The sequence below is a fragment of the Bos indicus x Bos taurus genome, chromosome 10 (assembly GCF_003369695.1).
Source record: "Bos indicus x Bos taurus breed Angus x Brahman F1 hybrid chromosome 10, Bos_hybrid_MaternalHap_v2.0, whole genome shotgun sequence".
NCBI lineage: Eukaryota > Metazoa > Chordata > Mammalia > Artiodactyla > Bovidae > Bos > Bos indicus x Bos taurus.
Genome location: NC_040085.1, coordinates 12,662,237 through 12,687,415, shown reverse-complemented (window position 1 = coordinate 12,687,415; position 25,179 = coordinate 12,662,237). Strand labels below are relative to the sequence as shown.

The 25,179-nt window shown below is 40.7% G+C and overlaps 2 protein-coding genes across 20 annotated transcripts in view; one reads left to right on the top strand and one right to left on the bottom strand.

Annotated features, from left to right (window-relative positions):
• Nucleotides 1-17,494, bottom strand: part of SENP8 (SUMO peptidase family member, NEDD8 specific) — a 31,673-nt gene extending 14,179 nt beyond the window's left edge. Inside the window, exon 1 of one of the 4 annotated variants that reach the window (XR_003513001.1) lies at nt 15,658-15,853. The gene's annotated coding sequence lies outside the window, so the exon portion shown is untranslated. Of the gene's footprint in view, nt 1-7,034; nt 7,140-15,657; nt 15,854-16,992 lie in introns of those variants that run through there. The other 3 variants (XM_027553125.1, XM_027553124.1, XM_027553126.1) reach the window with 3 other exon arrangements.
• MYO9A (myosin IXA) overlaps nt 15,963-25,179 on the top strand; it is a 256,411-nt gene continuing 247,194 nt past the window's right edge. For 11 of the 16 annotated variants that reach the window (XM_027553113.1, XM_027553112.1, XM_027553123.1 and 8 more), the window contains exon 1: nt 16,049-16,443. The gene's annotated coding sequence lies outside the window, so the exon portion shown is untranslated. Of the gene's footprint in view, nt 16,444-25,179 lie in introns of all 16 variants that reach the window. The other 5 variants (XM_027553121.1, XM_027553119.1, XM_027553117.1 and 2 more) reach the window with 4 other exon arrangements.

Here is a 25,179-nt window from a genome sequence, read left to right as displayed (position 1 = left end):
ATCTATATAAAATAAGATGGCATGAATCAAGATTTTTCTTAAGAAGAAAGAATAACTTGAGCAGAGGCCTAAACTGGAGCCAGGAAGAAAATTAACGAGGCATAGAGCACGTTTGTTATGGGTGGGCCACAAATTTGGCTCTTAGCTTTTGGCAGCTAACTACAGAGTGTTAAGTTAAACATTCACAATGTCCATAAGGGAAAAACAAAGCAACTGCTCAGGAGAGGTAAAAGCATTCTTTGTATTAAGGTCAGACAGATTTCTCTCAAAAAATTTTCATAAAAAACATGGAGTAAAAAAAAAAAACCAAAAAACATGGAGTATCATAATGAATGCCCATAACATCTTTATATTATGGGACATTAATATATATAACATATATGGGGTATATCAGAGAAGGCAATGGCACCCCACTCCAGTACTCTTGCCTGGAAAATCCCATGGACAGTGGAGCCTGGTAGCCTGCAGTCCATGGGGTCACGAAGAGTCAGACACGACTGAGCGACTTCACTTTCACTTTTCACTTTCATGCATTGGAGAAGGAAATGGCAACCCACTCCAGTGTTCTTGCCCGGAGAACCCCAGGGACGGGGCAGCCTGGTGGGCTGCCGTCTGTGGGGGTCACACAGAGTTGGACACGACTGAAGTGACTTAGCAGCAGCAGCAGCAGCATATGGGGTATATAATATTGTTGTAAAAGACGAAATAATTTCACAGTACTATTTCTAATAATGATCTTTAATATTCAGTCTGATGGGAAAAGAGCAAACAGCAATCTAGTAAAAGCAGCTGTGGAGAGGCTAGGTGCTCAGCTGGTTGCTGATGGGACTGCATTTAAGAATATATGAGTATGAAAAAGGAATGACTGCATGTGCCTTGAGCAAGGCTTCTTGACTCTCTCCCTCATGTCTTCAGTGACTACTAGGAGTGGTAACGGCCAGATTGCAATGCTTGCTAAACACCTGGAGACCTGCTCTCTAAGCTGCCAGCTGAAATCAGTCTTGTACATCAAGAGCAAATCCAACTAGGGATAGCAGTTCACAAGAAGGGTGTCTGAATAGACATGCATCTCACTGTGGAGAGTGTGTCCACAAGCAGGGTCAAGATTTTCTTTAGAAAATAGTTTTTGTGCTTTGTTTGATTTTGAAAGCATCCGACCTATAGGTAATGTGGCAATCAAGGACTTAATTCTGTTCCATACAGCATGATTGCAATAGGTTAGCTGTAACAATTCTAAAGCAAATGAAACCAAACTGGTCAAACCACCTTGGCCAAGAAAATGGATGCCAAAGTTCACATCTTAAGACTTGAATTTTAGACTCCATTCTGTTGCTCAGTGGCTATGTCATCATAAAAAACTACTTCATTTCTTTAAGCCAGTTTCCTTTTCTGTAAAGTGAGAATATTAATACATGACTTTTACCATAGGGTTATGTGTCAATATTAAATGAAGAAATATAGGTAACTAACATTTAAAAAAATATAAGGTAGCATTTCTGGATATCTACTGGGTCATCAGGAAATTTACATCCCAGCAACTGATAACTGTAGTGTATCACACTGAACAAATGTTTACTGAACGTTGCCTTTGTGCTAGGGGGTAGAAAATCAAAATGGGAATAAAAGTCATAGTTTCTACCCTCATTGAGCTTAACCCTATTATGTTATAATGAACCCATAATGAATATATACATCTCTTTTACTCAATAAATACCTATCAAGTACCTAATGCAGATGGAGAAGGAAATGGCAACCCACTCCAGTATTCCTGCCTGGAGAATTTCATGGACAGAGGAGCCTGGTGGGCTACAGTCCATGGGGTAACAAACAGTTGGACATGACTGAGTGACTAACACACACACTCTAATGCAGTTGTCATGGAAAATATAAAGATGTGTAAGGTGGCTTATACTCAAAAGAAAAAAACTGGTAAACCACAAATAAAATGAATTCAAAAGGGAAATGGATGCAGAGCTCAAATCAGGAAAGTCTTCAAGGAGAAAGTGGCATAAAAGTGGGCTCTTGAAAAGCAGAGAGGTGGATGCATGGAGAAGGGCATTAAGAAGGAAGAGGCAAGGAAAGTGCCTTTAAGTTTAATCCACTCTGGCTGGAATGAAGTGGGAACAGTGATGCAGATGAAGGCTGGAGGAAGATTATTAGAAGTTAGGTGCTGATAAACTGATTTCCAGGTGTAAAGTCTAGAACTTATACCGGAGGAAATGGGGAGCCATTAATGGCTATGTCAATGCTTTACAAAGACTGATGATTCAGGCATAGTATATAGGATTAATTGGTAGGGAGACCCACTGGAGATAAGAGACCAATTCGATTTTTAATGAAAGGTAGGAGGGGGATGTGACCTAAACCAGGGGAAATGGTAGTAGGAGAGAGGCGAGGAGGAAAAGATATTATAGACAGAATCAGTAAGGGATCAGAGAAGGGTAGATAAGAGAGAAGAGTTAAGAAACAGTTTGGAGGATTTTGTTGGAGTGACCAGAGGGCAATGATCCTATCATTAATGGGGTAAGGGGGAAAAAAGAGATGGGAGCAGACCTAGCACAAGAACCAGGAGCCATTTAGAACCATCTTAGGGATATTTCCTTTCTATACAGCGAGTACTGTACTTAGCATATCTGAGGTACAATTAATGTTTGTCAGATGAATGAAATACTTTTAAAGGGAGTCAGGAAATACAAATTAAGGGAAATAAGGCATACACAATTTTTATACCGTAATATCCGTTTTTGCTTTAGCTTTGTGTTTTGTCTGTTTTCTTCTGTTGATTAGTAGTAAATGCCTTTAACAATTAAAAGATCTATGTTTTTGGTCTTGGTGAATGGTATAGGAATACTGGGGAGACAATGACTTCCTCATAGTTCTGTGTAAAACTCAACAAAATACAGTACAGTTCTATGTTTTGGAGCCAGGAGGCGTTGAGTTTGGGCTGACTTGCACTTGCTAACTGTGCGACTGGCTCGGCAAGCTATTCATCCTCTTTCTGGGCCTCATTTTCCTCATGAGTAAAATGAGGTAATAATAAAACCTGTCTCTCAGAGCTGCTTTATGAATTAAAAACATGACTGAAAAGACTTAGCACGTTCTCTGGTAGACAGCAAACTCTCAAGGAAAACTTGTTTCCTTCCCCATTCCCTACATATTTTGGGTGGTAATAATGGACCTTAAAGATTTCTTGAAACTAAAGCGTCTGTTTGTCTCTTTATATAAAGCCACACAGATAGATCCAGCCAGGGCAGGACTGTGCATTTGAACACTAGCTTTGACATAAGCAGAGGTGAATGCTAATACCACAGAGAAGTAGTCTCTCAACCTGAGGGAAGCAATGCTGTTAGTGTGTCATCAGCATACTCAAACCTTGTGGTTATGGGGTTTACTTTATTATATCTTCCAACTTCTGTAGCTAAGTGAACACTGCATTCAAAGTATAGGACACTTCCCCAAATATTTAATTTTAACGAGAGACTATTTTTTAATATTCATCTTAAAATCCTTAAAGTGCGTATGACTTGAATATTTGTTATAAAAACCAGGCAATTAAATAAAAATTAAAGGGAAAATTATAACTCAACAAGAACCATTCTGATTTCCTGCTGATGTAAGTAAGGCAAGAAGCTGCTGGTTCAGTAGGAAAAACACTAAGTTGGGAATCAGCAGACTTGGGATTCAATTCAGATCTGCAATCAACCAGTTGTTTGACTCTGGAGAAGACATTTAAAACCCTTGGGTCTCAGTTTTCTCATCTGTAAAGTGAGGTTTGGACCAGATAAATACTGGTTCTACCCAGGGAGGCATGTCAGAATCATCAATGGAGATTTTAAACACACGATCTATCTCTGGGGGGAGGGTCTGGGCACCTGTATTTTTAAGATGTTTCCAAGTGATTCTATGATTTCTACAAGATTCTTCTACCTATGGACTTCCCCAGTGGCTCAGTGGTAAAGAATCTGCCTGCAATACAGGAGACTCTAGAAAAGTGGGTTCAATCCCTGGGTCAGGAAGATTCCCTGGAGAAGGAAATGGCAACCCACTCCATTTTTTTTGCCTGGAGAACCCCATGGACAGAGGTGCCTGGGGTTACAATGAGTCAGACGTGACTGAAGCCATGACCACCACCACCACCTCTAGCTATAGGGTTCTACAATTCTAAGCTCTCATCTTTAAAATCTTCCCTTCCACTCTAAAGTTTTACTGGAACAAAATCATGCTCATTTGTTCACATATTCTTTATGGCTACTTTAAAAAATGTTTATTTATTTATTTGGTTGTGACAGGTCTTATAGGTGGTGGCAAACTCTTCCTTGCAGCAGGCAGGATCTAGTTCGCCGACCAGGGACCAAACCTGAGCCCTCTGCAATGGGAGCGAGGAGTCTTAGCCCTGCACCACCAGGGAAGTCTTTCACGGCTGCTTTTCCGCTTTCAGAGCTCAGTAGCCTGTGAAGGCTAACGTATTTACTGTTTGGCCTCTTAGACAAAAACTTTGCCAGTCTCTATTCTAGACCACTATAATGTAATCTGTTGTAAATGCATAGGTTAAATTAATTTTAAGAGCTTTTAGGGGTCTAATAAAGCATTGAGGCTATTTGTTAAAATATCTTAGAGATTAACCTTTAACTAGAGGTATTACTGCTGATTCAACGGGAATTTTTAATGAGGAAATGCTTAATTAGTAGATATAAGAACTGTCTATAGATGCGTGAGTAAATATTCATTTTATAAGATCAAAAATATACATCAAGATTTTAATTAATAAGCATTTTAAAGTATGTAGCAATTCTCGTAACTTTTGGGATAATATGCCTGTTGTGGTTAAAATAACAGTAGTGATACAGATAAGCTTTACTGTAAAGCCCCAAAGAAAACCTACTATCTCAGAATTGTGACCTTTATTCATCCCCCCCCCCAAATTATTCAGTAAGAGTTCCTTAAAAAAAAAGGAACAGCTTCATTCAGTTATGTTTTTAAACACTGTAAAGTGCAAAGTGCAGCTGTTAACTCATTTTAAGTGAAGATTCTAACAGTCAGTAGTTTCTAAATGTAATTTCCTTTCCTCCTCCTCACTCCCTTCAGTTTTTGTTTTAAATTGTATCAAACTGCAACTGCTCACAAATGCCGTCAGTGCTCCTATACATACATGGCTAGCTGCTAGCAAGATTCAACACACACACACACACCCCAAAAATCAAACACAGGCTAACTCCAATGTATCTTCTTAGAGCTTCAATTTCACAAGCATTGGGGGAAAAGAGCTAAGCAATTTAAATACTTTTTAATATCTTAAATACTAAATATATTAAATATATTTTAATCAGTGACTTACAATACCTTAATTATTAACATAAACATGGATATAACAGCATAAAATGCAACATCAGCACAGATTTTTAAAATAAGAGATTAGCAGAGCACTTTTGCACCAGAGGAAGGCAATTATCTCTGCTTCATTCACCCTACTCTGCTGGCTTGGACACTTCAGTGGAACAGTTTAGTCAGTTTCCATACTTGATAGCTAGAGGTGGTGGTCAGTGGTTCAGTCATGTCTGACTCTTTGTAACCCCAGGCACCTCTGTCCATGGGATTCTCCAGGCAAGAATACTGGAGTGGGTTGCCATTTTCTTCTACAGGGAATCTTCCTGATGCAGGGATTGAACCCACGTCTCCAGAGTCTCCTGCATTGCAGGCAGATTCTTTACCAACTGCCTGCAATGCAGGAGACCTGGGTTCGATCCCTGGGTCGGGAAGATCCCCTGGAGAAGGGAATGGCAACCCATTCCAGTATTCTTGCCTGGAGAATCCCATGGACTTAAATATAGCCCAGGGGGTCACAAAGAATCAGACATGATTGAGTGACTAACACTTTCATACTTGATAGGCCTGTAACATAAATCACTAATTCTTAGGAACCAGATTCCCTAATATACCAATTGATAAGTCTTGTTGATTCTACAGCCGAAATGTTCTGGACCTGTCCCAACACTTTCCATCTTCACTACCACCACCTCAGTCAAGTCCATCATTAGTTCTTATCTTGATATAGCCTAACACGACTCCTTATTTCTACTATTGACCCCTCCAGTAAATTCACCATACAGCTGTCAAGAGTAATTGTTCAAACATTTAAGTGAGCTCACATCTGTCCTGTCCTCTGGCAGTACACTATCACATTCAGGAAAAAATGTGAACTTCCCACCCTAGCTGCTTACAACTCCTCCTCCCACCCCACCCTCCAATGGTTACATGGCCCTAGGCACCTCTCCAACCTCATTTCCATTACTCTTCCCCCCTTGCCCACTAAGCTCCAGCCACACCAACTTTCCTCAAACATGCCATGTTTTTTTCCTCCTGAGGGCTGGGCTACTAGCTGTGCCTGAACCTTCTAGTGGTTGGCACCATTTGCTGGGTAATTTCAGTTTGCTGCTACTGCTAAGTCACTTCAGTCGTGTCTGACTCTGTGTGACCCCATAGACGGCAGCCCACCAGGCTCCCCCATCCCTGGGATTCTCCAGGCAAGAACACTGGAGTGGGTTGCCATTTCCTTCTCCAATGCATGAAAGTGAAAACTGAAAGTGAAGTCGCTCAGTCGTGTCCGACCCTCAGTGACCCCATGGACTGCAGCCTACCAGGCTCCTCCGTCCATGGGATTTTCCAGGCAGGAGTACTGGAGTGGGTGCCATTGCCTTCTCCGAATTTCAGTTTAAATGCCACTTATTCAGAGAGCTCTGTCATGTTCATCCAAAACAAGAGGCCACCACTCTCTTGTCCTCTAATTTCAATTCCTTGTGGAACCGAAATAGACAGCACTTGTGGTTATCTGACAGTTCCTTTTTCACTGTTTCTTCATTAATATTTCCCCCCTCTCCCCGAGGCCAAAAACATAAGCTCCATAATCATAAGAGAATAAAGAACCTTCTCTCCCTAAACTTGCTTACCATTCTGGTCCCCTGGACCTTCAACAAAACTTGTTGGGCATATGCTCAGTAAATAGTAATTGTAGAATAAATGGATAAATGGATACTCACCTGATATAAATCATGTTCTGCAAAGAAATTTGTACCTTTGAGTCTCAGAAGTGTAAGTGAAAGTCGCTCAGTAGTATCCGACTCTTTGCGACCCCATGGAATAGTCCATGGAATTCTCCAGGCCGGAATACTGGAGTGGGTAACTGCTTCCTTCTCCAGGGAATCTTCCCAACCCAGGAATCAAACCCAGGTCTCCTGCACTGCAGGTGGATTCTTTACCAGCTGAGCCACCAGGGAAGCCCCTTAGATAATATAAAGGACTTTAATTCCTTTTAGTCTAACTTCCTACCCCATGAAGGAATTTTTCATTTCTACTCTCAGGGAAAAACATGCAGGAGTCTGACTTACAACTAGCTGTGTAATATTAGAGCAGAAATAGCTAAGTCAATACAACTGTAAAAAAACAAATCCACGAAGTTAGACATTTTAAATATGATGATGAAGATGGTACAAATCAGTGGGAGAAATTTAGGGATTATTCCACGTTTTCAATGATCACTATGTCTTACAGCAGTGCGGTCCAGTAGGACTTTCAATAACAATGGAAATGCTCTTCATCTGCAATGTCCAATATAGTAGCCACTGGCCACACTAGCTATTGAGCACTTGCAAAGCGCTAGTGAGACTGAAGGACTGATTTTATTTAATTTTAACTCAAATATAAATAGCCACATGTGGGCAGTGGTTACTATTTTGTTTTTTTCAGCTGCACCTCGTGGCATATGGGATCTTAGTTCTCCAACCAGGGATTGAGTGCCCTGAAAGCTTGGAATCTTAACCACTTGACTACCTGGGAAGTCCCATGGCTACTATTTTGGACAGCACAGTTTCACAGAATTTTATAGGCATTTCAGGAAAGAAAAAGATTACATGGTTAAGTAAGTTAGGGAAATTCTACATCCCCAAACTCCTTATTGTTGACTCACAATGCACACAAGCATATTAGAGGCTAGGAGAGGTTCTGCAATACAGAAACTTAACTTTTCTCAGTCTGATTCTTTCCCAGCTCCTTTGACCAATGAAACACTTTTTGTTTTCTGTTTTGGTATAATACCTATTAACACTTCACTAACTGTGCAGTGACGTTTGGGATATGCTAACTGGGAAATTTAATAAATGACACTGGGACAATTTGTTAATCATTTGATTAGCAAAAAAATGAAGCTAGATCCCTACTTCAGACTTCATATTGAATTCTATTTCAGATCGAGTGAAATTTAAATGCTAAAAAGTGAAACAAAAATATTAAAAGAAAATAGAGCTTAAAAACACTTTATACAGCTGGCCAATACACAGCTGTATGAAAAGATACCCAACATCTTACTCGTAATCAAGGGAATGTACGTTGAAATAAGATTTCATTGTTCACCTGTTAAATTAGCAAAGATGGGAAAACTGATAATAACGGGCATTGCTGAGTAACTACAGGAAAATGCAGTCTTACTGTAAACAGGAGTGTAAACTAATGTGAGTTTTTTGAAGGATAATTTGTCATTATATTTTAGTATCTTGGAAATATGTAGGTATTACACTTTCAGAAATTCATCTTAAACGAAACTTTAGGATACATGCAAAAATTTAACAAGGATGTTTACCACAGTAATATTTGTAAAAGAAAAACTGGAAATAATCCCAAAGTTTAAAAGAGGACTGGTAAAATAACAGGGTTTCCATTTAATGGATACTTTTCAGCCATTAAAAAATAATTTTTTGACATAGAAAGATGCTCATAATATGCTATGAAAAGAAAGGTTATATAAAAATTTGTACAAAATTAGTCAAGGATGATAGCTATCTATAATAATACAGTTTTAAGAATAGGATTTTAATACTTTTAAACTTTTTTCTTCTAACTTTTGATATTGCTTTATTTTCCCCCTTTTTCTAATGAGTATATAACCAGAAAATACAGCTACTTTCATTCATTCAAGAAAGAAATGTAGCACCTCTCACTTTTACAGTCACTTAAAATCTATCTAGTCATTGGAAAAGACTCTGATGCTGGGAGGGATTGGGGACAGGAGGAGAAAAGGACAACAGAGGATGAGATGGCTGGATGGCATCACTGACTCGATGGACGTGAGTCTGAGTGAACTCCAGGAGTTGGTGATGGACAGGGAAGCCTGGCGTGCTGCGACTCATGGGGTCTCGAAGAGTTGGACACAACTGAGCAACTGAATGAACTGAAAATCTATCTGGAGCTTCCTTGGTAGCTCAGACGGTAAAGAACCTGCCTGCAATGCGGGAGACCTGGGTCTGATCCCTGGGTCAGGAAGATCCCCTGGGGAAGCAAATGGCAACTCACTCCAGTATTCCTGCCTGGAGAATTTCATGGACAGAGGAGCCTGGCAGGCTACAGTCCACACGACTAAGTGACTAACACACACACACACACACGCGCAAAATATGTTTCTTTGACTCGCTGGTCTCACTTATGTCCTCTAGTAAAAAAACAGTAAGTCTAATTTCTCTTGCACAAAGTTTCAAACACAAATATTTAAACATAATCTGATGTTCATTAAAATTAGATTACATCCAACTTTTCATGTAAAATTTCATTTGTAATTTCACAAAATGAATCACATTCAAGAACAAATGTGCTTTTCATGTCAGCATAAGCAGAAAAATTTTCAGGAAGGAAGCTGAAGTCTTATTTTTTGGTTTCAATTTCCCCTAATTAAACATTTCCTTTTAATGCTAGCCTAACCCATCCAGAGATTTGTATCAAGTGGCATGTAAAAATTACCATCAAGATTTTATATCTTTCTTAAAGACAGAGATTAGTTTTCATTCATGCCTGCTATCTTCAGTGCCTGAAAACACAAGATTGTTAAAAACATAAGATTTTTCAATTTTATAAGTTATTTATGTATGTGTGCTAAGTCGCTTCAGTTGGGGTCCGACTCTGCGACCCCATGGACTATAGCCCGCCAGGATCCTCTGTACACAGGATTATCCAGGCAAGAACACTGGAGCTGGTTGCCCTGCCTTCCTCCAGGGGATCTTCCCAACCCAGGGATTGAACCCCCAGGTATCTCACATCTCTTGCACTGGCAGGTAGGTTCTTTACCACTAGCACAACATGGGAAGCCCCAAATTATTTATAAATTTGAACAATATACCTCTCACATGAATCTTTTACCAACAGAGGAATTCAGCTTTCAAAGCAGAAAAACTATTTGGTATGATGATGATGCCTGGTAACTGATTAGCCATAAATTCCATTTGGCCCTCCCTTGGGCCAGGGAGATAGACTAAGTAACCTTTTAGGATTTCTTCCAGCACTGAGGCTCTCTATTTATGGTTCTGTCACTTATTAGGCATGGTTAAGGGGTCACGGATCAGAAAAAAAAAAACTTTATTCTTAGTCTACCATTACACTTCAAAGGTTCCATCTATAATTGTGTCACAATTTTTCTTTCCTTTTCCTATATACTTGGTGTAAATACCAGCCTTTTCTAGAAATGATTTTGTTTAAATTTTCTGAGAAATGACTTAATTGCAAAATTTGAAATGACTGGGACTGTAAATATAGTGGATGGGGAGAACACTTTTAATGAGAGGTTTGAGTAAGTAAGATACATTTTACAAAGGAGTAGACAGAATTTTATTTAGTATATAGCTAATATTATACCTTAGGTGATAAGATGTGGTCAAGCTAAAGTTATAATCTACCTGGTTTCATAAATAATCACTGCACACACAGTAGCTGTATGCAGACATCTGGTTTAAAAGAGAATGAAAAAGGCATCATTTTTAAATTATCTGTCTTGTAGATTTCAAAGTCTGGTAAATTATTTTTTTCCATAGTTAAAAGGTAAACTGTTAGTACAAACTCCTCTTTAATGAGTCTCAAAAATGTGCTTGGCGAATAGCAGGTGCTCAATAAATATTTAATGAACAAATAGAACAATGAATTTGTTTTATTGTGCTGATAGGAAAACAGGGTCTGATGGGACCCAATTGTGACATACAGAATTTATCTTTAAATGTTAATTAACACAAATACTAGCTGAGTTATCTGATGAGGTCTGAATTACATATTATTAAATAGGACTAAACATTTCCAGCATCTACATATTTTAGCTGTTGAAGTGCGAAGTTGCTACAATAAACAGTAATGGGAAAATCCACACGTTACTGTTTTGAAGGAATTTAACCTATCACACTACTCTGAGACAGCATTTACTTATTTTTTTGGCCATGAGGGAAGGCAGGCCTAAGATTTTTTAAATCTACAATGTAGATGCTCAAAAATAGTAACTGTGACCAGACAATTGTTTCAGTATCACAACTGTGTTCTAGTGCTTTTATAACGGATGAATGTTCAAAGGTGTAGTCATCTAATTGGAAGCCAGAGAAAGGAACTTTCAGAGATTTTCTGTAAGTAATGAAAATCCCTCAGAAATTTCAAGAATTCTGCTTTAAAATAGACCTGTTCCCCCATTCCCTAAGAAAAGGAAACTTGAACCATACCAATAGGTAGATAGACTAGTGAATATAAACTAGTCATGCTGAAGAAAATAGAATCTGGTTCAGAAAACTAACTTTACATTACTTACTTGCTTTAGTAACACCTGGGCCTCAAATTTAATGTTTTTAATAATATGGTTAAAAAGTCACACCATTTGGGGAGTAACTGGGGTTTGAGCAGTAAGTTTTCTATAGTCTGGCAATGGTCAATTTCCAAAAAGATGGGTTCCCTAGGCCTTGAGGACTTCCTTTTTGTTTACTAATGCATTTACCCAGCAAAGAAGGTTTAAGGAATTGGCAAGGAGATGAGTCTTGACCTTAAAAAAGTCACAACTGTAGGACTCACAGGTGTAGACGGAAATATAACTAAGAAAGGCCTTGGCAACATCTAGGAACCTAGATACATGGTAAAGTGAAGTTGCTCAGTCATGTCTGACTCTTTGCAACCCCACGGACTGTAGCCTACCGGGCTCCGCAGTCCATGGAATTTTCCAGGCAAGAGTACTGGAGTCGGTTGGCATTTCCTTCTCCAGGGGATCTTCCCAACCCAGGGATTGAACCCAAGTCTCCCACACTGCAGCTTTACCATCTGAGCCACCAGGAAAGCCCAGATACATGGTAAAGTCACTGCTTATTAGACGTTCTAACATTATCATTATAATACAAAAGAAAGGGCTAGCCTCTTGACCTGGAAAAATGCTAACAGATCTCTCCACAGGTGTGCACCTCTTTGTTGAAAGGCATGTAATTTAGTCCAATCTTTTCCTTTAGGTTGGTCACACTGGGGAAATAAAGGAATTTAGTGGCACCCCATTCCAGTATTCTTGCCTGGAAAATCCCATGGACGGAGGAGCCTGTTGGGCTGCAGCCCATGGGGTCGCACAGAGTCGGACACGACTGAAGCGACTTAGCAGCAGCAGCAGTAGACTCTTTAGAGATTGCTTTATGATAAAATTTAGCTTTTTAAAAAATTTAATTAATTGCTGGTCTGGCCTCTTCATTTCTATCTTCTCTTTTGATAAATGTAATCTGTACATTACTGCTGATTATTTTTCAAATAGAACTCTAGTTTCATTATCCTGCTCCAAGTTTTTAAACATTTCTCCATTGTCTACCAAAATTAAGTACAAACTACAGCATAGCATTAAATAATTTCAACAAAAATAGCCCTATCAAAAAAAAATAGCCCTATCTTTCCCAATTTACCTCCTTGTACTTATCCTATATAGACAGCCACAAGCTGAGTTCTCAAATTATTAGGCAACAGTAGGTCAGTAGCAGTTACTGCAACTAAATTATAGGAAAAAATAAATTGCCAGTTCCCTATGCTGATTCCAACAGAAAGGTTGAGAAGTGAACACTGCTCAAGTACCTTTCCAAAACACTTACTTGATCTGTTGTGATCTTGTTTAAAACCATTACAGTGAGCTATTTATAAATCTAGGATCCCTGGACCAGAAGGTGGCTAGAATTAACGGTTCCATGAACTTGGATTAGGGGAAAAAATTGCATCTTTTCAATAACCTCTGCTGCTGCTGCTAAGTCGCTTCAGTCGTGTCCGACTCTGTGCGAGCCCAGAGATGGAAGCCCACCAGGCTCCCCAGTCCTTGGGATTCTCCAGGCAAGAACACTGGAGTGGGTTGCCATTTCCTTCTCCAATGAATGAAAGTGAAAAGTGAAAGGGAAGTCGCTCAGTTGTGTCCGACTCTTAGCAACCCCATGGACTACAGCCTACCAGGCTCCTCCATCCATGGGATTTTCCAGGCAAGAGTGATGGAGTGGGGTGCCATTGCAATAACCTCTAGCTGAAATTTAACATATTCAATAAGCGTAGTCAATAATCCTCATATTACTGGTGTCTTTGTCACCAATAGGAAAATACTTTCAAATCACATTAAAGTTGTTACAGGTGTCTCAAAATTTATACTCATCACTATTTTGAAATTACATAATTAGACCTGGTACCATAGAAGGCTGAGCACCAAAGAATTGATGCTTTTGAACTGTGGTGTTGGAGATTTCTCCTGAGAGTCCCTTGGGCAGCAAGGGACAGCAAGGAGATCCAACCATTTTCCTAAAGGAAAATCAATCCTGAATATTCATTGGAAGGATTGATGCTGAAGCTCCAATATTTTGGACACCTGATGGGAAGAGCTGACTCATGAGCAAAGACCCTGATGCTGGGAAAGATTGAAAGCAAGAGAAGGGGACGACAGAGGATGAGAGGTTGGATGGCATCACCGACTTAATGGACATGAGTCTGAGTAAACTCCGGGAATTGGTGATGGACAGGGAGGCCTGGCGTGCTGCTGTCCATGGGGTCGCAAAGAGTGGGACATGACTGAGTGACTGAACAACAGACCTGCTGCCTGATGTTATTTAATGTGTAAGGAATCGCATATGTAACTCCATCACACGTTTTTATATTTTTACAACTTTCAATAAAACTAACTTCATTTGTTTCTATGTATTTTATTTTATACATCTTTATTATACATATTAATTGCTTGTAGAATATAACCTAAACACTTTAGCATGGAACTCAAGGTTCTTCACTATCTGTTCACACCCACTTTTTCATCTTCATCTCTGTCCCGCCCCTACTTTTCATACTAAACTCTAGTCACACCAGACAATGGTGACTCACTCTTATCTGGTGGCTGATAAGTTTTCGAATTAACCCTAGTTAAACCATTCAATGGCTTGGGCTTTGCCTTACACAGACTTTCTCTGCCTGCCAAAAGAATTCTTTTAAAGGTTTGTTTTTCCTAATACTACAGGTCTGAATAGGGCTGGTCTTAAATCTTTCTCATTCCCTACTTAAATGATTGATGAATTATAAAAGACAGGTTCTAAACTGGCAAGGCACTGTGTATTGTACTCATCTCTAGGGGTCTGAAGTTTGCTCTTGGATCTCATACATTAGCCTAGCTTTCATCTTTTGGGGGAAAGAAATGAGGATGGCTTGGAGCTGGAAGCCTGGATCCCCAGCTGATCGACCCTGGATGGAAGGGAAAAGAAAAGAGAGCAGTAACTGAGGTGGACCTGATTAAGTCTGAAGGATGGAACTGTGCCAGAGGGAAAGGCAGGAGTGACTCCTTCCCCCATTTTCCAGAGCCATTATTCAAAACTTCATCACTCTGACCAAGCTCCCATTCCACCTCCAACTCTTTCTCATCAGATGACTCCCATCTTAATGTTACAGTGCCACTTTTATCAACCTTGGCCCTCCCCTACTTTTTATTGCTTTCCTTTGTTCTAGTTGAATGGTTTTTAGCCCACAGCCTTACTCATCAATTTAAAAAAAATATCGATACCTGGGTTTAATTGGCCTCAGGTGCAGCAACTGCATTGGTTTTATATTTAAAAGGCTTCCCAGGTGACTCTAACGTGCATACAAGATTGAAAGCCACGAGTATTCTTGGTTTTCTAACTCGTACCAATAAATTGTCTTCTCGGTTCCATGGTATTTTTATGCCCAAAAGACTCCCATCTTGAAAACAGTCTTGTGGCCCACACGCTTGCCCCTAACCACTTTACAACTATGTTTTTTAAAGGGTAGCCTACACTTGCATGGTTTTCACCAGCTATATTCTTTGATTAACTTTTTACTCTTTCGGCCAGTACTAGCACATGCTTTTGTACTTTCTGCTTCTATCTATTTCTTTGACCACCTACTGCTCACTAGCCTTTTAACAAAAATTAAGAGTGACTCAAAGGTCACCTTGGAAGGGGTTCCTCAAGTCTTTCTACACATTCATGCTCAAGAGTATCCTGTAGGTTTTTTTCTCCCTACTTTAATTTTACTTTACTACCACTGCGAGTTATCTCCTCGTCTCTGACAGAGCGCTTCAGAAAGCTGAGACTATTTCATTTGCTTCTGACTTTCTGGAGTCCAACGCACAGAAACCATTCAGTGAATAGTCTGAGTGATGAATGAAAAGTAGAACTAGGAAACGGAGGTCGGGGGCGGGGAAATACAGGGCGTGTGTGTGTGGCAACCAGGAGAGGGGGCTAACAGGAGTGTCGCTGAGAATTCTTGCCAGAATTGGAAATGGGGCACAGATACGCTAGATCTCCGTGGACCGCAAAGAGGTCCCCTGCCCGGACCCACATACCAACAAACCAAAGTAGGGAGCAGGCTTCTTACCTGCTTCGGGCCTCACCACCCCTACCAGCCTCCAAGCAGCTCTGTACTGGCCGGAAAAGCAGCGCTACAGTCGCAAATCCAGAGTTTTCTACCCCCAACATTGCGACATTCCTCTCTAGTCCTCTAAGGCAGAGGCTCCCAGCTGTGCCGTAAAGTGAGGAAGAAAAGTTTGGGCGGGGCCGCCTGAGGCCAATGAGACGGGGCGTGTCCGCCAGAGGCAATTGAGATGGGGCGTGTCCGCGCAAGCGCACATTGTATTCGCTGGCGCCGTCACGTGCGGGGGCGGGGCGGGCAGGATCCCGCAGGCGGTAGGGGGCGTGGGAGGTAAGTGCGCGCGCGCCTGCTCGTCTGCAGCCTAGGAGTCGCGCGGGGCGGGGCCGCGTGCGCGGGGTCGGGGGCGCGCGGGCTGGAGCTGACTGGGACGCGGCGGCGGTTGGTTGTGGCTGCTGAGAGTCCAGCCAGGACGCTGAGACGCGACTGCGAAGGCACCCTCTGGCACCAGCAGAGGCGGCGACACCGGTGGAGGCGGCGGTGCAACGCGTGCTGGGCGGGTGCGGCGGGGGATGTGCCTGCCCAGGCCGGGCGGAGTCTCTCTGACAGGGCGGGGGATGCGCGGCGGCCGCTCGCCTGGACCCTAAAGCAACTGGGCCCACCGTCCCGGAACCGTCCGACCCTCGGTGGTCTCGGCCTCTGCTGTCTCCTCCGGCCTGACCCTGGGGCCGAGGCTGGGAGACGGCTTCCGCCGAAGAGGAGGGGGCTGCGGTGGCCACCGCGGCGGAGCCCGAGGTAAGACCCGCCCAAGCCGCCCAGCGGCCCTGCCGCCCGGCCCGGCCCACGTCTCAGTCTCTCTCTTTGGCTCCTGCGGGGCCGCTCCGCCCCGCCCCAGCGGAGACGCCCCGCGTGCGGGTCTGCCCCGCAGCCTCCCAGATACCCGATCGCTGCCCAGGATCCCCAGTAGACCCCACCCATGGTATCTTCCATTGGCCAGACACCCTTCTGGCCCTCCAGCCTCTCCTGGGGTTCTATCATGCCCCCCCCTCCCCCCCGCCCCACACCAGTACACCCTATTGGAACCCCCTTCGAACTCTTAGACGCTTAATGGGGCCTCGAGACTCTGTTACATCCTCCCGTGAGCTGACCGGATCACAGTTTCTCAGACCCAGTTAGGGCTAACCCCCTAACCCATTGCGACCCCCTGGTCCAGGGCAGATCCGTCGTGGCCACCCTTCTCAGCAGACCTCCTAACCCCCACCCCCGGCTCGCTTACCGCCCAGCCGACCAGCCCTTCGCCTACCCAACTCGGCTTTCCCATAGTCTATTTTGTGATGCTCTTACCTCCCAAGAGATCCGGTATCAGCCCCTCTATAGCCACCATCAACTGCCGCTTCTTCCCCCGACTCCTGCTGTAGCCTCTCTCGCAGACCTCTTCTCCTTAGGCAGACCTTAGTATCTTTCTCCCCGCTCGTGATCCTTTCTTTGATTGGAAAGACTTTGCCATGAAATCCTGAAGGGGTGTTACCCTAGTATATTCCCTCCGTGGGGATTAAGGGACCCAACTGATACCGAGGTTTGGAGGGTTTAGTCTGGTGGCTATAGAGAGTGAGAGGGAAGAGCATGGAAAGCCAGGGCAGGGGGTGTGTGCTATTGTAAGATCACACAGCTTGCTTCTCATCTTGTCTCTTCTCTAGAACGTGTGAGGTAATCCAGATCCTGACAGTTTGGGGACTTTTGTAAGGATTAAATCACATATCACTAATGAATAAAACTGTGTCTCCATGTGTTATTATTTGCTTCACGTTCTTGTAGATTTTAATATACCTTTGGCACTGTTTTTGAAGGATACTAGGGTGTTTTTTAAAATTATTATTTTATTGTTTTTCAGTTTTCTGGGAAAGTAAGGTTTGTAGTTTTCCTTAATCCCTGAAGGTTTTAATGCCAGTTCGATAATAAAATTCTGCTACTTGGTGCTGCGGTCTTGCTTTTCCAAGGAACAAGTACAGTTACCATGCAGTGTTCACCGGTGTCATTACCAGCAGCCTTCTCAGCAGTAATAAAATATTGAATAAAATAGTTTATTGAACTCCTGAGCTGTCAAGAAGGAAATGTAATCTTACACCGAATGATCAGTGCATAATTTTAACGTTGGTAGAGGGATGAAGTATAGAGGGGCTTTTGTAGTCAGTACTTTAAAATTTTTTATTTTGTGTGTGTGGAACTAAGGAGGGAGAAAATCATATGAAAATTATAGGTCATAACTATAGACATAGTATAAAAGTCAAAAGGTTCAAAAGATTATGCAGTAAAAAGTTTCTCTTCCCCATTTATTCGCCAGCCACCCATTTTCCCTCCTTAGACGCAACCATTATTTCCATCTTTGTGTGTGTCCTTGTGATATTTCTAGCGTACAAGTCTATATATTTATATTTTTAAAACACTCCACAGACAAATGCTTGCATACTGTATATTATGGCTACAGCTCCCCTCTCCCTTTAATAATAGATCCTAGAGATCATTCAACAATAGTACATTTGGAATTGCCTCATTTACTGGCTAGATAGTATTCCATTCTGGTGATCTTGAGGTTATTTTCAGTCTTTGTTTTTACAGACAATGCTATGTGCTTTTCTCTTAAATATATCAGCTGTTATATGTATGTTTTAAGTAATTTTCAGGATTCAAAAAATTTCCTGATGGGTCTTTTATGAACATGCAAAAAAGGATATAGTTAATTTCTCATTGAACCACTCGCTGGGCTTTCATGGAGTTTCACTAGCTTTGATAGAGTTTATATTTATTTGGATTTTTAATAATGTTTTATTGGTCTTCCCTGGTGGCTGAGTGGTAAAAGAATCTGCCTTGCAAATGCAGGAGCCACAGAAGATGCAGGTTCAGTCCTTGGGTCAGGAAGATCTGGAGGAGGGCATGGCAACCCACTCCAGTCTTCTTGCCTGGAGAATTCCATGGACAAAGGGGCCTGGCAGGCTGTAGTCCATGGAGTCTACTTAGCATACATGTACATAAATGTTTATTTATAACTTAGTTGATAGTTATTGAAGGATTTAAAGGAGGGGACTGAAATGATTTGCATTTTTAAAAGATCACTCAATCTACTTTGAGGAGGGTGGATTGAAAGGCAGGCTAAAGGTGTTGGGGGGTGGTAAACAGTAATGGTGCAGCTTCTTCATTTGGGTTTTGAGAATAGATAGGATTTGGTGATTTCACTGGATTTGGTATTAGACTGAGGGTTCATAGAGGATAAGATCTAGGTTTCTAGCTTGTGCCTTTCACTGAGGTGGGGATCTGTATGAGGAAGGAGTGGAATTTTTGTTTTTATCAAGAAAGAGGAATTCAATTTGTGGTATTTTGAGTTTGGGTTACTGGTGATTATACATCTAGCAGATGTAGATGGCCAGTAGGCAACTGGATTTGTGGCTTAAGCTTGTTATTAAGTTCTGGGTTGATAGTAGGTTTAGGTGAGAGAAGAAAAGATTGTAGGATAGAAATTCAGCATTTACAGTACACATAGAATTGAATGTCTAAGCTATTAATAGTAAATTATGTGGTTCAGTTCTGTAAAGAATCTTGTTATGGTTAAACATCAATAAGTTCACTATCTGACAAGACTTTTCAACAGTGTTTTCCCTTGAGTGATATATAGTTCTGAGGGAAATGGAAGTAAACTTAGGTTTTTAGAAAGGCAAAACCTCAGTAGAAGTTAGCACTATAACCTTATTCTTTCTAAGTGTTTAGATTATAGTATTGTAAAAGTTGTTCAGTCTTCATTGTTTACAGAGAAGTATAGGAGCTTGGAAAATGTTGTCTGCCAAAAATATTAAGTGTTTTAGTTTGTATGATTTCTAGCTATATTGGTAACAAGATTTTTCGGTCGTGTTTTTAAACCATGTGATTAAATGTGTGCTCAGTCGCGTTCAACTCTTTTCGACCCTAGGACTGTAGACTGCCAGGCTCCTCTGTCCATGGAATTTTCCATGCAAGAATACGTAAGTGGGTTGTCATTTCCTCCTCCAGGGGATCTTCCCAACCTAGGGCCTGAACCTGCATCCTTGTATCTCCTGCATTGACAGGCAGCTTCTTTACCACTGTGACATAACATTGCCTTAATGTGTTTATAAGTCTCAAGCTGCCTTGTAGAGCTCTGGCCTTTACTTGGACCCGTGTAAATCACTGCTAAGGGACATTTAATCTTGAATTCACATTTCAACAAGCACTTCACATATGTACAAAATAAAACTCGTCTCTGTATCCCTTCCCTCCAAAAAGCTGTGGGGGTAGAAAGAGACCAAGGCAACAAAATCATTTCTTTCGATTTCCGGTCTTGATGAATGGTACCACTCTCTCCTCTTGAAGCTTTCAGGAAGCTGGAAATCATCCTCCACTCCATTCTGTACCATACTACCAACATCACTAAGTCCGGCACATTCTCCCTCATGATATTTCAAATCACTGTTATTGCTATTTTTGTTGTCTCTATTTTAACCCCAAATGTCTGTTGGTCTTCTCTCATCTGCCTCTTGTTTTGCCATACCCTCTAGTTCATTCTCTGCGCTGCTGCCAGAGTAAGTGTTCTAAACTGCTCTTTTAGTTAGGCTCTTTCGTATGCAAGGAAGAGACTCAAGTTACCTTAAATAGAGGAGTGCTTCCTGAAAGAAAACATGCATGTGGGAACGCAGGAAAAGTTAAACAGCTTGGTCTTAGAAAGAACGTGAGCTTAAAAATAAAACTGGAAGCCGGAAAAGACAGATTTCACTCTGAGCGAGTGGGTGAAAGTCGCTCAATTGTGTCCGACTCTTTGTGACTCCATGGACTATACAGTCCATGGAATTCTCCAGGCCAGAATACTGGAGTGGGTAGCCTTTCCCTTCTCCAGGGGATCTTCTGAATCCAGGTATTTCACTCTAGTGCTCTGCTGTTAACTTGTCTTAGCTATTTTTTCTGTTTCATTTTGTATTATTTTTTTCTCTCTAATCACCCCCTTCCACCACCACCCCCCTCCCCCGTCTCACAGCTTTCATTTATTCTTAACTTTTGCCTCCTTTTAACTGCCGTCACTCCCATGCCAGTATCTTGCCTCCTGGCTACTGTCTCTTTAGCTTAAGCTCCTGTTGCTAACTTCTTCCTAGGATTTTATGGTTTGAATTCCCAAGAAACAATCTTTGGATTGTTTAATTTTTAATCGTGGGCTGCTAGCAGGTCTGTGTACTGGGTCATGTGACCACTCCTAGCCATTTAGTGTTGACTGTGTGTTTATTTGTGCATGTGGATGTGAGGCAGGAGCATAATGGTGAAAAACATGGGGCAGCGTGCAGGGTAACTTCTCACAAAATGGGGTTGTAAACATGACAGGCACCGTGATTGACATGGTACAAATAAACGTCTAATCATGTCCTTTTCTGTTGAAAGATCTTCAGTGCGTTATTGAAGTTGCTCAGTTGTGTCCGACTCTTTGCAGCCCCATGGACTGTAGCCTCCTAGGCTCCTCTGTCCATGGAATTTTCCAGGCAAGAGTACTGGAGTGTTGCCATTTTGTTCTCCAGGGGATCTTCCCGACCCAGGGATCAAACCCTGGTCTTCTGCATTGCAGGCAGATGCTGTACCATCTGAGCCACCGGGGAAGCACTTTCAGGTTAAAGCTTAAACTGTAGCATCGAATATATGTGAGATCCTTCGTGCTCTGACTCTTACTTCTTTAGGCTTTCCTTCTTTGCTGTCTTCCTTAAATTCTTTGATCCACTCATTGAACTTAGGTCTTTGCATGCTCTGTTCCCTTTCCTGTATTTCCCTTCCATCTTTCTTTGCTTGGCAATCTGCTCTCTGATCTTCAAGTCTCAGTTCAGGTGTATCTTCAGGAAGCTTTACTTCCAGGTTAAGTTAGGTATTGCTCCTGTGTGCTCCCAGTATCTAGTGCTTGCTTCTTTCTCAGCTCTCTAATGAAATTCCTAATAGCTTGTCTGTTTTCTTCACTGGGCTGTAGCTTCTTGGGTATCGGTGCGATATGGTTAGGTTTTTAGATTGAGGATTTGTAAAAAAGAATATTCTTATTATAAATTACAATGTATACAGAAAAGTACACAGATCATAGATGTACAGCTCAGTAAATTTTCACGGAGTGAACACACAAATGTAACCAACACCCATATCTAGGATAATACAGGATAATACTACAGCCTACAAGACACCTTATGCCCTCTTCTGGTCACTAGTCCAGTTCAAAGAAGATTTAATTTTAAATAGGAAAACTCTTTTTACATAGATTTCTCTACATATTTTGTGTGTTTCTTTAGATGTACAAGAGACATAGACATTAGAATTTTGATCCTATAGAAAGGGCATACATAGAGTTTATATTACGCAATGTAATTTTGGCTTATTTTTGTGCAGTAGATAAATTCAAAGTCACATAACATTTTAAGATTCAGTTATGGGGTGTTTGTATTTAGGTAGATTTTCTTGTTTGTAAGTTTAATATCTTAGAGCGGCAGAAAAGAATTGATAGACCAAAGAATATTTGCTTAAAATAGCCTGTTTTGAGTGAGGAGCGTGCTTGAGATGGGTATAGTAAACATGTAAAGCACTTTCCAAATGGTGTTTGGCCTCTGGGTTTTAATGTGAATTATGTTGCTAGCATATTTTGGCAGTGGGGTCATCCAACGGGCAACTGGAGTATAATTTTACATGTACAGTGAGGAAAGGACTAGCTGTCCTGTGTCATAGACAGCTGGCCTGCTAAGAATTGGGTTTTGTGTGTGTGTGTGCAACTAACAATAATTTTAGAGAGTACTTTTTCTCTGTTTTGATTTTTCTTCAACTTTATGTGACTCTTTGAATATGAAGGAATTCTTTTAAACAGTCCTTTTCCATAGGTGGACTTTTCTGTCAGTAAATACTAAATTTGTTAAGACCAGTTAAGTAGAAAGAATACAGTAAGTACTCTATATATGAACCTTGAAGTTGTGAACTTGGAAAGATGCGAACATGCCTTCCATTAGCGTCAGGCATGAGGGAAATTGCAGCTTGTTCTCTGTCTCCTATTGCTGGTGGTCCTTCAGTTTTACCATATCCCATAGTCAGTAACGATAGTTACTGACTCCTCTCCCTCCTGTAGTCAGTAGCTCTTCTTGTCTGTTCACTCAGTGCCAGCCCATGTATGCCAGCCGTTATACTATTGTACTCTTCAAGGTACTGTACTGTAAGATTAAAATTTTTGGTTTTTGTTTTTTAGAAATTATTTGTGTGAAAAGTATTATAAACCTATTACAGTACAGTAGTATATAGCCGATTGTGTTAGTTGGGTACATAGGCTAACTTTTTTGTGCTAATGAACAAATTGGACTTACAAAGGCACTCTTGGAACAGAAATCCTTCATATGTAGAGGACTTACTGTATAGACTTTTAAACCTGGATTTCCAGCTTTTTTGATAGTTTCTAGCCTTATCACTTATGAGCTGTTATCTGTAGACAAATCACTTAACATTTCTGAGCTTCAAGAATGTTCATCTCATAAGATTGTCATGAGAGTTAAACAGTTATGTAAAGTACCAAGCACATGGTTGATACTCAACAAGTCTACTTTTTCCTTCTTGAATATGTCTATTTCTTGTTATGTTTAAATATGAGATCAAGAATTTAAAGTGTTGTGTAAATGTCATCAAAGTTTGTTGCTAGTAGAAGTAAATCTTTGGATAGTCTGCTGGCTGTCTTTGAAGTGTGACCATATTTTTCAATTCAAAAAAATCTCTGAAGAGAAGCTTTTCTTAATATCTTAGTATATCAGATTAATGGATGTTAGAATGTCTTTTGAGTCAGTGTGAAGTATCATAACAAATGTTCTGTTTGCCAATGACAAACATTCCTTAAATCATTGACAGATTGTAGTACTATTGCTGTGTGTAGTATGTTTGAAATCTGTTTACTTATATTGATTAGATGATAGTGGGCTGAGTAGTCTCTGAATTTTTTTTTTTTTTTTAAGGATAGTAACTTCAGTTTATTTAGTTTATTCTCTGGGTTGCTGGATCGTAGTTCCCCAACCAGGGATTGAATCTGCGCCCCCAGTAGTAGAAGCATGGGGTCCTAACCACTGGACTGCCAGGGAATTCCTGAGGGGTGTGTGTTTTGTCTAAGGGAGAAAGTTCTTCAGATAACTGTGTGAATATGAGTTTATAAATGATCTTGAGATTATGTGTTTTCCTTACCTTTTTTAGCAACTCTACCTTACTATAGTTTTCCTCCTGCTTTCTCCCTACTTTTGTTTTTTTTTTTAATAATAAAAGTACTTAGGAAATGTTGAGGGACTTCCCTGGTGGTCTAGCAGTAAAGACTTTACCCTCCCACAGGTTTGATACCTGGTTGGGGAACTAAAAACCTGCATGCTGTATGGTGTGGCAAAAAAAAAAAAAAAAAAATTGAGAAGTTGAAAGAGTAGAACAAAGAACATTGTAAGTCCACCACCTAGATTCAAAAATTAACAATATGCCATCCATATTTGCTTTATTGTTTTTTGTGTGTAGGTGTCTGTATATACTTTAACTGAACCTTTTGAAAGTTATTATTTTGATTTCTGCCTCAAAATACTTGAGTATGTATCTCCTAAGAAAATATTCTCCGTAAAAAAAAAAAAGAAAGAAAATATTCTCCGTGTCACCATAGTGCCACACGTAAGAAAAATAAGAGTAATTTCCTGATAACATTTAGTATTCAGACTACATTTAACTCTTCCCAGTTTTTCAAACTAGAATTCAGTCAAGATTTTTGCATTGCATTTGTTTTATCTTTTTAGTCGTTTTTTAATGTAGAAAAGTTTCTTATCCCATTCCTTTTTCTTATGATACTGAAATTTCTTTGACAAGATTAGATCATTATCTTATAGAATGGCCTGTTTTCTAGTTATCTAATTATTTCTTTGTGCTTTTGCTTAACTGATTCTCTGTCCCCTGTATGTCTTGTACACTGGAAGTTACAGTTTAAAGGCTTGGTTATGCATGTTAAAATGTTTTGGCAAGAGTACATCATAGGCAACATGGGAGGTGGTGGTGTTTCAGGCGCTCAGTCGTGTCCAGCTCTTTGCGACCCCACGGACTGTAGCCCGTCAGGCTCCTCTATATCGGGGATTTCTCAGGCAAGAGTACTGGAGTGGGTTGCTATTTTCTCTTCCAGGGTATCTTCCTAACCCAGGTATCAAACTGACGTCTCCTGCCTTGACAGATGAGTTCTTTACCACTGAGCCACCAGGGAAGCTATATAATGTCACTATTAGTGATCTAAGTTTTATGAAGTTTAAAGTGATGTTTGCTATATCTTTCCATTGTAAAAGTGTATTTTTTTCTTTTATGATCATCAAGTACAATAGTCTGTGGGGGTGAGGCTTTGATATCTTACAAATATTCCATTCTTCATAATATTCTTTACCTGGTGATTTTAGAATCTTTTGTGAGCCTTGGGCAAATAAGTTTTTAACTTAAAGTTTAAAATGTTGATTTTTCTAATTCGGTAATTTTTTACAT